The sequence below is a fragment of the Eupeodes corollae genome, chromosome 1, assembly GCF_945859685.1.
Source record: "Eupeodes corollae chromosome 1, idEupCoro1.1, whole genome shotgun sequence".
Classification (NCBI taxonomy): Eukaryota; Metazoa; Arthropoda; class Insecta; order Diptera; family Syrphidae; genus Eupeodes; species Eupeodes corollae.
This window is the reverse complement of record NC_079147.1, coordinates 56588027-56601138: the sequence shown is the minus strand read 5'-3', so window position 1 is coordinate 56601138 and position 13112 is coordinate 56588027.

Below are 13112 nucleotides of genomic sequence, written 5' to 3'. Positions count from 1 at the left end.
AATGGTCCTAACATTTCATCTAAGCATTTAAAATGTTGTTGCACTATTTTCCGCTTTCCAAATCTGTATTACCAACAAATTTTTTTACAGAAGAAGACAAATTTATATTAAAGATAAAAAAGGGTTGCCACTCATGAAAATATCGTATGAGCTTTTTCAATTAAAAGTCACCTACATAAGTAAAAAAAACAACAATTATATGGTTTTCCAATAAGAAACGACTATTTGTTAAGATGGATCAATGAATCTTTATTTCAATACTTGTGTTTATTTTTTCATTGCTATCTTCAGCCAAATTCGATTTCCCAAAAAACGTATTGGCAGTCGCCCATCCGCAGCTGTTTTATTTTATTTTTAAATTGGTAGACTTTTCTAGCTGTCAGAAAGTCAAAAAATGAAAATTTTCATAATCAGTTTGTGACAGTTTTTCAGCCCCAAAATTAAAAGTAATAATGCAGAAAGCTTATTTTTTGATGTCAAAAACAAATTTTGTAGTTTTTTAAATTCAAATGGTGCTACAAAGAAAAAAAATATTTACTTCTGTAAATTTTCCACTTTTTGCAAAATACATATGGCCTTACATCTCGCTAATAGAAAACGAAATTACAAGAGACAAATATTAAGCACCGTAGAGCAACTATGTGTGACTAGTTCCTTGATTTTACGTTCCAATATTAATTCAAAATAAACTCAAATAACAGAACGCACTTAAAGTACGTTGCAACTCTGCGAACAAATCCTTCAAGACTCTTTGCGTTGTCCGATTATCCGAGTTACCAACCTAAGAAATGCATTTTTTCTCCGATTGATATGGGAAAAAGTTGTTCAATTTCTTTTTTTTACAATAAAAATAACAGTAGTCCTCATACAATTTGTATTGTTTTCGTGTTGTGTTGAAAAACTTGTCAGTTGAATTTTCCTAAAGGTCAACCAAAAATTACCAATAATATTTTGCATATGATAAAATGGATATTGGATTTTTTTTTAATTTAAAACAGAATGAGATAATTTTGAAGTCAATACCTTCATTTATTTATGAGATATTGAGAATCGAATATCAATTTTGCGTACTATTTTACCTAGCCGTTAATTTCTTATTTTTATAAAAAAAACGAGTGTTATATTAAAAAAAAAATGTAGTGAATGCCGAAAATAATATTGATTTTTTTTTTCAAAATTATATCTGTATTATATCCCCGAACGTACTGACATCTCTCTTCTCTACATCTTTCTATTAGACTCTAGGGATCTTGATACGTAGAGAAATGTCAATAATTTCAATTCGATAAATCGGATCGATTACTATAACTTCCTATGGGAAGTTGAAAATTAATTCAAAACATTTTTCTGCCTTCCTTAAAAAGGGACACAAATTCATAAAAAATAGCCTTTTTATCTGTAACTTCAAGTGACTCACTGGCATTTTGAGGGCACTCTTATTATTTTTTATTTTAAAGTATACTTCACTGAGATTCATTTTTAAGAATATTTGTTTAGTATTCAAGTAAACACATTTTTACTTGCGACATATAGGAACTATATGGTTTGTATCAAACATGACATTACGACGATAGATAAGTCGAAAAAGGTGTGTTTTCGGTCTGTCTGTCAGTTTCTCCCTTCTCCTACAGCCGAAACCATTGTAATGATTGAGTTCAAACTTGAAAATTAAGGTTTTAAAACTAAAAATAGACTCTATTAAAATTTGTTGGTCAAAATCGGAAATTTGAATTTTCTCAAAAACCAACCGATACATTTTTTAAAAATTGTTTTCTAAAATTTGTTTTCTTTATTTGGCTTCTTTCATTTTTGTATTACTCTAGAAGGTTGTCCTTCATAGAACTGTTATTAACTTCCCATAGGAAGTTATTGTAATAGTCATATTTGTCGAATTCATAATTTTGCAATTTTTGACGTTTCAAGGTCCCTCCTAGAGTAAAAGATGTCTATGCGTCCGTACGTTCGCTACGTTTTTTTCGTCGTCGATAGCTCAAGAACCAGAAGAGATATCGACTTCAAATAAATTTTGTTCTACAGACAATCAAAGATATAGAAAGGGCTCCCAAGAAAACTGCGTTGGTGGTTTTCTTAGTTTAAAAAAGGTGCAAATTTTGGTTAACCCAAAATATCTCACGAACCAATAATGCTAGAAACATGAATTAAATTTTATATTTATATTGTAATGTGATAACAAATATATTTTTAGAAAAAAAATTTAATTAACAATTTGTTTATAAACTAAAAAAACTGAAAAAAAGAAATTGTAATCTCGTAAATTTTACGAATATAAAAAGGTTATACCTATCTCCAAAACAATTTTGTGTAACTAAGAATAACGTTTTTGATATCAGGTTTAATTTTTTGAAAAATCGAATTGACATTTATTTTTACAAAAAATTAAAAAAGTAGGTATAAATGGATTTTGCAATAGTGAAATAGAGAAATAAAAGTCAGTCATCAAATTGAAGCCGACGAAATCGGACGCCACGAATATTCACCATAATTAAACGATCATAGTACAAGAATAAAACCTAAATAAACAATAAAAAACGAGAAATCAATGTAACTTTATAATATACAAATGTATCTTTATTGAATAAACAACTTTTGTTAAAATTAACATTGAGTTTTGTCGACGTATCTTACAGTTTTAATTAATTTATTCGCGCTATTTTATCTCAAATTTCGTTTCGTCTTCGCTGCCACTGCTATATACGAGAGGATACTCTTGTATGCACAAACGTTGCTCACCAACCCGATGCCAAAGTTACTTCTTCAAATTTACACTTCTCTGTAACCGCCAACACAGAGGGAGTAAAAGAGACGAACGTGAGTCTCATTTGCCCACCCAGCCCCCAATTACTTAACGAGTAAAGCTAGATTCTTTTCTCATTCGCGTCTCTGAACATTTTAAATTCAATTTACTTAAATTTATTAAAATAAAATGCTGAGTAAAGATCAGGAAACACCGCCAATGGACGTCACCATAAGGACAGGATTAGTATCCAGCATAAATGCTTTAAAAGCCGCCTTGGAAGAACTTAGGAAAGATACTGCCGAGAGCCAAACCGCCATCAAAGATCTCAGCATCCAAGTAGAAGCACTCCCCATTCGAAACAGAGACTCCTTGGACACGTCTGCTGACCATTTCTCAACGCCACGGGTAGGTAATAATCTTCTTATTCCAGCAGGTGATTTGACGAGCACACGAATTTACGATCTGCCAACCTTCTTTGGAAATGCAGAGGAATGGCCATTATTTTTTGCTAGTTCTGAGAATACCACTGATGTCGTCAAATACAGCAACAGGCAAAATTTAATGCGCCTTCAAAAATGATTAGTTGGTGCAGCAAGGGAAGCGTGGTAGTAGCAATGCTTATTTATCCAAGTGAAGTGCCGAGACGTACAGTCAATCTTGAATTGTGACACACCAGATAACAATGGTCAGCTGTTTAAGATTTTGCCGGTTACATTGTATGTTCATACAGGCAAAATAGATACCTACGTAATGTTCGATGAAGGCTCAGCTATATCCCTTATGAAAGAAGATACAACCGTGAGGCTTAGACTGTAAGGTCAACATAAGCCTTTAAAATTACACAGGTATGGACAAAAGGTAACTACGGAAGAATCTCGAAAAGTTAGTCTGGAAATCGAAGGTCTAGAAGAAAACCAGCATTTCAACATCCAAATTGTACGAACTATTAAAAACCTCAACCTTTCTGTCCAGTCATTTAAGAAGTCTGATTACAACTACCTCAAGTTCTTACCACTTCAGGAGTACACCGAGACCAGACCAGTTATATTGCTAGGATTAGACTATGTTCATCTAAGTGCTTCATCAACAGCTGTAGAATCTGGCCAAACAACACCGATCGCCGCAAGAACTAAGCTTGGCTTTGTTGCTAACGGACCAATAACAACAACTCCAAATCCTATGTTCCTTCACATCCGCCAAAGGGACACCAACTTAAATCAAATCGTGACAGACTTTATTGCAACAGAAAATTGTTTTTGCAAATGAATCTTGTCTAATTCCTGAGTCAACGCAAAACATTAAGGCCAAAGAAATAATGAAAAATACAACCAGAAAAATCGGCAAACGGTTTGAGATCGGGTTGCTTTGGAGGGAGTTTGCGCCTACACTCCCTAACAGCTTCTCGATGGCACTGAAACGCCTTATCAGCAAAGAAAAAAAGATGAGCCGAGAACCTGAGTTTGCCGACAGGTATCGTGAAGGTATAAGGAAATATGTTGACAGTGGATATGCTAGGAACCTATTCGAAGACGAGATAAGCAACACAAGACTTGCAGTATAGTATTTGCCGCATTTTGCCGTTCAAAGTCCACATAAGCCAAATAGAGTGCGAATAGTGTTTGACGCCACTGCCACTTCTCATGGCATTTCACTCAACTCTGTTTTGTCTAAGGGACCCGAACAGGCAAAACCACTTATCGGCATATTATTCCAGTTTCGTAAAGATGTCATCGGAGCCGCAGCTGATATAAGGAAAATGTTCTCCCAAGTTCGCGCCATTCCTGAGGGTCAACATGCACAGCGTTTTCTGTGGAGGGATGGTGACCAGAATAAGCCAGTCTAACAAGAGGCAATGGTGTCAATGATTTTTGAGCAGGTTGTTCACCGTGTTGTGCCGAATGGATAAAGAACATCAATGTCAAACAAATTGAAGACACGTATTCCGAAGCGTCTGCCACAGTCATTGGTAAGCATTATGTCGATGATTTTGTATGTAGCTTTCCAAATGAAGAAGAAGTCGAACGAATTTATAAACAAGTCACCATCATCAATGCAGAGGCAGGGTTCCAACTACGTAATTTTGTCCGTTTTTTCATAAACAAAACAAAAATATACACAAAATAGTACGCAGATGTGGTAAAAATTGATGTTCGGTTCTTGATATCTCTCAAATTAATTTCATTTATCCAATTTGTAAAAATTTAAGAAATGCTACTAAATTGCTCAAAATTTGTTTTGAACTAAAAATCTATTTAACAAAACTAGATTTACAAACCAAACTATTTCTTTAACGAAAAATACTCGTACTGTTGGTGATTTTAATTTTTTAATAATAATTCAACTGACAACTTTTTTAACCCAACACGAAAACCTACGAACTTTTAAGCAAGACAAATCGACCGACAGGATGGGAAGTTATCATGCTGGATCGCATCACAGCCTCTTTTTTTTTTAAATCAAATGGTATACAAAAATATTGGAACACAATCTTTTTTGCAGGAACCATAAAATAGAGAAAATATTTGTAAACAGAATCATTGGATATATGAGCAATTTTGTGTGACTTGGTCGTATATTTTATTTTTTAAACGCATCAAAAAAATTTGAATTGCTCATGCTCATGTTCTTAAACCTTTAATTCTACAAAATGTTCTTATTAATACTGCGTAAAAACATTTAAAGCCAATTAATGAAACATGAGTAGATGAGTTGATTCTAACTCACTGTTATCCATCAAAGATAATAACTATTGTAAGTTCGTCAACGTAAAACTCATCGTATTTCCTTCCATAGTCAGTCACTTTGACTCACCAAAGTATAAATTGGGGTAAGTCTATGAGTATTACTTCAAATGACATACTTCTACAAATTTGTAATATTTAATTTTCAGTTTTTGTGTTACTCAATTAAAATTCATTGATTAGCTCTAAACTGAATAGATAACAACATATTATTATTGATTGTTCATCAATCCCAGCACCGAAAGTAATAAACCTTCTCTATTATAACCATTTTCAATTATATTAGTCACGCATAGGTACATTTAGACCATTCTTCAAAACTAACCCAAAAGTTACTTACTGGACTGTAGGTCTTTACAACAATATCACCATCACATCGCATAGCACAACTTTAATTTTAATAACCCACTCAAAAGAAATTGAAAAAGATTTTGATAGAAGCTATCGAAGGTATGTTTTGATATTGATTGATTGAATGATTATTTGAACTTTATTAACTATTAACAATTTAAAGTTGAAAATTTGTATTGATAGGTTTTTAAATTATGTTTTAAAGCTATAATAATATTTCTACACCAATTAAGAACTTATAGTCCTCATGTCATCTAAAGTATTATAATTTAGCCTTTTTAGGCTTTTAGCAAAACTTTTTACATTCTTGACAACATTTTTAAATTCGACAAATGGAACCGTTTACAATTAATTCCTATGGGAATTTCATAAAGAAATTAACTTATTACAAGTTTTGAAACACAATTTTTAAAAACCTAAACCTTTTATTTCAATAATTGAATTTAAAAGTATAAATTTGTGTATGCATCGGATAATGTCTCGTGCTCATGACCATTAATTTCTTACTAAATTTTATTCCTCATTAATCAATTTATTACCTTCCACCAATATCAATTTTTATTCTCACACGTGCTCAAATTAATCAATAATGAAATTTGTCTGAAATTCTAGACATTCCCTTGATGTGTGGTAAAATAAATCGATATGATGTAATCGCCACCAGGAACCCTGGTCCTCCTGGGGTCAGCTCTTTTATATAAACTCCCCACCTATTTCACTATGTTAATCAGATACCTAGTTATGTTGCTTTAATTAAGTTTTTCTATTAAGAGGAAATTACTGTCATTCATTTTACGTATGTATACAAACAAAACTATAAATTGTGCTCACTTTTAAAAGAAAAGCAACAAACAGCTCCACAAAGTTATGCACAATAATTCTGGGAAAACCCTTAGTATAAAGCAGGAAGGATAAGTGTGAGGTTGAATGTCCTTTTTTTATAGTTTTACTCTACATTTTGATGAGGGTAGAATTGACATTAACTGTGCAGGGAAATACCTTGAATTTATACACAATTCGTGGGCGTATATCGATGGATTAGATAAAGTGAAACTGTCGATGTCCTTTCGTGTTAAAAAGTTGAAACATTTTACTTTAATTTATGTTGTTTTCATTTTTTTTAAATGGAACTACAAATAATATCCTTTTAGTGGTATTAAAAAGACAGGAATTATAATTAAATCGTGTAAAAACTTGATAGTAAACTAGAAAAACTAGCTGAACACTGGAGACGCTTCTCAGCAACATTTAATAAAATCTACAAAACTTCTCCGCAGCGGGATATTTGAATTTAAAGGGATGCTCGTATAAACAGTTTATAAACTATTAAATAATGACAAAATGGGCCAATATTACACTGTCATTGCACCGCAGCCATTTAATTTAGAAACTCAAACCTGATTTGATGCAGTATAAAATTTAAAAACGGATCATTTCGCTTTCAAAAACATTAACAAAATGTATGTTTGGTGGTTACATTTTGAAAATTCAGTTATTTAGGAAGTTTCCTCTTTTGCCAGTGAAAGCTTTTAACTGCTACCGAGAAAAACAACAACGCTAATTTAGATGCGAATTTGCTTTGGGGCCAGACTTAGTATAGGTGGATCAAAGAGTGCCTCATGTTGCCCTTTAATTGGCCACATTAGCCTAATATGCGCACACACTTTCACAAAAGAGAAGGATGACAAGACCAAGGATATGTTCTTCGAGCTCTTGGACAAAACATTTGAGCAGTGTCCTATAGCTACGATATTAAAATTGTTCTGGGCGATTTTAATGCCAAGCTAGGAATTGAATAATTGGGAAAAACATCCAGCACGACAATATTTCCGATAACGGATTTAGGCTTATCGATTTTGTTGCGGGGCGAAACATCATGGTAGCTAGAACGCGTTTTCCACCTTTCAGCTTTAAACAAAGGGATGCGCTTTCATGATATTTCTTTAATATCGTCATTTAAAGAATAGTGCAGAGCTCAAACGTCAACTATAGAGACACTATCTTTCAAAAGTCTCTTGAATTACTGGAATATGCTGATGGCATTGACGGAAGAACTCAGAGTGATATCAGTTGGTGCTTTTGTTAGTGTTAAGGGAAAGGTGGCAAAAATGGTTAAGCAGTTAATACACATTAAAACGTCACCATCGACAGACGTAACTTTGAATTAGTTAAATGCTTCGTCTACCTAAGCTCCGCTGTTAAAGCAGAAAACAACACCAGGACTGAGATAAAACGAAGAATTATTCTTGCAAACCGCTTTTTATTCGGACCAAGAAAGCAATTGAGTGGTAAAGTCCTCTCTCAAGGGACCAAACTGTTGCTATATAAGACCTTTATCATCCCTGTCCTGCTATATACGGTGTAGAAGCATGGACTCTGACAAAAGCGGATGAAGCATGGACTAAGACAAAAGCGGATGAAAGCACCTTGGATCGCTTCGAGAGAACAGTTTTTCGCGGTATCTACGATCCCGTATGCTTAGAAGGTGAGTGGAGGAGAAGACGGAACGACGGGCGATAGCTGTAATGGGCTGTACAGCGACGTAGACTTAGCCAGAAGGATACAAGTCCAACCACTGAGATGTCTGGGTCACGTAGATCAAATGGGAACCAATTAAGCGATTATCGGAATTAAGGTTTATTTTATTTACAATTTCGGTATTGCTTCCATGTTTGGACTCGCTACTCAGGTATAACTGATTCGATTCTAACTGAGCCTAAATGTTTTTGTTTTGTTTTAAAGAATCATGGCTTCAAGTTCTAAGAAACCCACAAAACAACGACAAACTTGGCTGAAAGAAGATATGATTAAAGCAATCTCTGCATATAAAGACAAATAAATGGGTTTCTTAAAAGCGTCAAAGGAATTCAACGTGCCTAAAACAACTTTACGGCGTTTGGTAGCAGAGGATAATAAACCTTTAGATAAAGTGGTGAGTGCAAAACAAGAAAGAAACCCCATCTTTCCGCTGGAACTCGAAAAGTGATTGGTTGATTATACTCTACACATGGAAGGAAAACTCTTTGGACTTACTCGCATGGCATAAAATCATTAGCATTTCAAATGGCACTAAAAAACAATATACCAAACCCGTTTTAATTGATAACCGAAGTTGCAGGTAGGTCCTGGTTGCGTTTACTCCTTAAGCGTTATCCGTTGTTGTCGTTCCGGCAGCCGACTGGGACGTCTTTTGCTCGAGCTAGTGAATTTTCAAAAGAAAATGTTGACATTTTTTTCAACCAATTTAAAAAACTAATGGTGACGTACCGTTTCCCTCCTGACAAAATATTTAACGTGGATGAAACAGTTGTTCAGTTGTTTCACCCAAAATGCCAAAAGTGTTGGCACTCAAAGGTCGAAGATAGATAGGAGCACTAACATCAGGTGAAAGAGGCTAGTTGATAACCGCAATTTTGTGATCGTTTGTACCACCAATGTTTATTTTCCCTAGGAAAAGGGACAATGCAATTCTCATGAAAGGTGCACCGCCAGGTTCCAATTACGCTAATCATCCAACCGGATGGGTTCAAACGAATTTATTCACGAAATGGTTTAATTATTTTTTGGATAAAATGAAACCATCGGCATCTTCACCTGTGCTTCTAATATTGGACGGACATGGCTAGGAATAATCACGTCCACATTCTTAATATCCCTCTGCACTCAAATCACAAAATTCAACAGTTAGACAAGACATTTATGGGGCCCCTAAAAAATATTTAACAGAAGAAATTAGACGTTGGGTAATCAACAACGTAAGGGTTTTGATGCATTTCGATATAATTGAGTTATTCGGGCGGGCCTACTTAAAAACTCAAGCAGAAGACATCGCGGTGAATGGGTTTGCTTCGACTAGCATACATATGTCCATTTGATAAGCATATCTTCAAGGACCACTATTTTTTGCCCGAAGAAGAGGTTGATGGAACCAACTTAGAAAATCGTGGTCAGTTGAATGTACCTACTAGTCCTCACGAGATTAAGCAGACGGAACCAGATCCAGATGAACCTTCCATTTCTACGGGAATATGATCAATTGCTGAAGTTTTGAAATCCAATTCTAAAACAGTAGAAACAGAACTTCACTTTACGGAAAATTCTTCTTTCATAACTTCCTATGAAATTTCTCCAATTCCCATCCGGACTAAGAAAATATCAATTCGTGAAAGAAAAATTAATCGTAAAGAATTATCGTCTTCATCAGAAAGTGAGGAAGATTTCTATCCAGACGCATCATCAGATGCAAGTCCTGATAGAAGCAACGAGAAAGATGCCAAATGCATTTACTGTTGTAGTTTGTTTTCGGATGATAAGGGAGGAGGGGAATGGGTGCAATGCGTCGTATGCACAGTGTGGGCCCATGAAGACTGCTCGGGCAATGAAAATAAATATTTGATATGTAAATTTTGCAGCAATTAGCCTTTTTTAAAAAATTGCGAAATGAAGTTGAATTTTTTCTCAACATCTTTTTTTTTAACTTACTATTTATGTTTTAAACTTGTAAAGACTGAACTAAAAATAATTCGTAATATTAAAAAAATATAAATATGAATTCGAGTTAAATTTGTCGTGGGCAAAATTGCCACTCTTACTCTATTATAAAGTTTTCCTTTCCAACCGAATTATTTTATTGAGAGAATATTTTAAAAATCTATCGTATTCTTACAATAGATTTGGATGGAACAAACGATACAAGGAAAATATATGATTAACTAATTTCTTAAGCATTGAGAGTTAACACTAAATTTAAATCAATTAGCAAATGCTTAACAGATATTTACTGATCAGAGCAAAGTATAAAACTAATAAACCTTTCATGAATTAACAATATGCAAAAAAGAATAACACTAACTTGTGTTAATTAACTGTTTGTTTTTTCTAAGTAAAAGTGTTTTAATTACAACGCTCATTGAACCTTTTCTGTCTGTAAAAGCTTTGTGCATGTAATATTTAGATAAGTAAAGCACAATACCCCAAGGTTCGAGTAGTTTAGGTACACAAATGATTAACTATCTGTGTTTTTTTGTATTGATAATTTATTTCAGAATGTATTCTTTTCGATTATGCTGACCTTGTTTTTGTTTAAATTTAGATATTTGTCAATTTTGTTTGTCAACTTTTTAACGGTGGTAGTAGTCTTCCTCCAGGGGATCGTTATATTCAGGCAAACAAACTTTATATTCTGTAAGTGGCAGTTTGACAAAGTAGCTTTTGTTAAAAATGTTGTTTTACACATTTGTTTGAACATTTAAATTCTGTTGTCAAAACCAATTATTTTCTTACACGGTTTTCTGAACACAATTATAATAAAAATAAAAATAAATATTACAATTTTATACAAAAAAAGTTATTGTTCAAGAAAAATAAATAAGTTCGTGTTAAAAACGTATTTAATTACATTGACATGTTCAAGAAAAGAAAAAGGGATGTGACCCGCACTGATATCTTGCCAGTGGTATCCGCTAAAAATTAAGAAATTAAATGAAAAAATATGCAGTCTAACCTTTAAGTTTAAGCTGTCTTATGTGGAAATGTGTTCGAGGTGTTTAACCAGTATATTTGTATAAGAAAAACACTGTCTCTAAATATAGACATTACAAAGCATTAGGAACAATATTTCCATTCCATATAAAGTTCGATTTTTCTCAAAACAGAATAAAAGATTTGGATTAAATTTTCTCTTAAGTTTGTTGCTCTAGAAGTGTAAGTCCCTTTTTTCAAATGTAAAATGTGTATTATAAAAATATACATATTAAGCTCAAATAAAAAAAATTGATGAACCTTACATAAAATTTATTTTAAAAAATCGCTCTAAAATCTTTGATTAAGATACTAGGGACGTCAAGAAATGTCAAAATTTCCAATTCAACACATCGGAGCGATTACAATAACTTCCTGTGGGAAGTTAACAAAGAATCCGAAAAGTTTGAGCCAGCTTCTGAAAGGAGACGTCAGAAATCCAGGGTTCTATGGTTTGGTAGTGGCTGTGGGAGTGCGAGCCCTCTCATATATTTTAAATTGATAAATTAAAAATGGAAACTATACATAAATCAGATTTATGTTGACTTTGATGTTAAAATGGACGGAATTGTCTATTTGGTCATCTAGTAAATTATAAAGATATTAAGGATATAATCTCTTTATTAGTTGCACAACTATTAAAATTGTTGCCTTAAAGTATTACCGACTTTGGTATTAACATTTATACATAACACAATTAAATATTTGTTTCTAAAAATTAAACACAGAAAGGATATAAGTGGTTGACAGAGTGTAACATTATGTAGATCATTTAAGAAAGCCGTGACGTGTACTACACTAATAAATTTCTATCGGTGCTTTTAAAAATGGTATTTTAACTGTTATTTGAAAAAATTATACTCTAATAATTGAAGTTTAAAATGTTGTCAAAAAGTCTTTTTGTTTACATAGAATAAAACTGTTCTGATGACTGTCATTTTTTATTTAGTAAAATATTTGATACAATTATTTTACTCACTATCGGAGGTTATTGTAAATGGTCCGAAAAGTCGACAAAAAGATGTTGACATTTTACGACAATGACGCTTTAAGGATCCCAGAATCTAAATCGATAGTTGGTAACTTGGTAAAATTGTATACACATTTTAGTCAGCACATAATTAGTATTTTTAATATGCCAAAGACACAGTGTGAGCATTAAGAGGGGTTGGAAAGGAGATGTCGATGTACATTGATTTTGAATTCTTGAAAAAAGGTGAGGCAAGAACCTATAAGTTAATACTTGAGAGACGTAATTGAATTAATAATATTATCACCAATCATTTTAAGAGCTCTTCTTTGTATACCGTCCAAAAACCTTAACTAAGTTACAGGAGAACCAGCTCAGAGATGGGATTTATAAGTCTTAGATGTATATAAGTTTTGCAGATTGTAGCCGGATCGGAAGGTGATAAAAATGTCTTGCATCGTCTCAGAGAACCCAAACATCTTGCGGGATTTTTAGAGACATTGTGTATGTGATCGTTTTACAAGAAATAGTTGCTGAAGCACATACGGAGGATAATTAGTTTTATGTTTTTTGATTTAAGTGCCACTGATAAATATATACTGCCCAGGAGGTTTTATCTCGCTTTAACGATACAAGACAGCAGTTTTCAAAGCATTGAATTACACGCGGTTTCTAACTCCCCATTTTACAATGCTGTGTAGGTCGGAATTTAATGATTATGAAAAACCAAAATATATTGGATTAGAAGTTGCAGACAAGCAATCATTTTTAA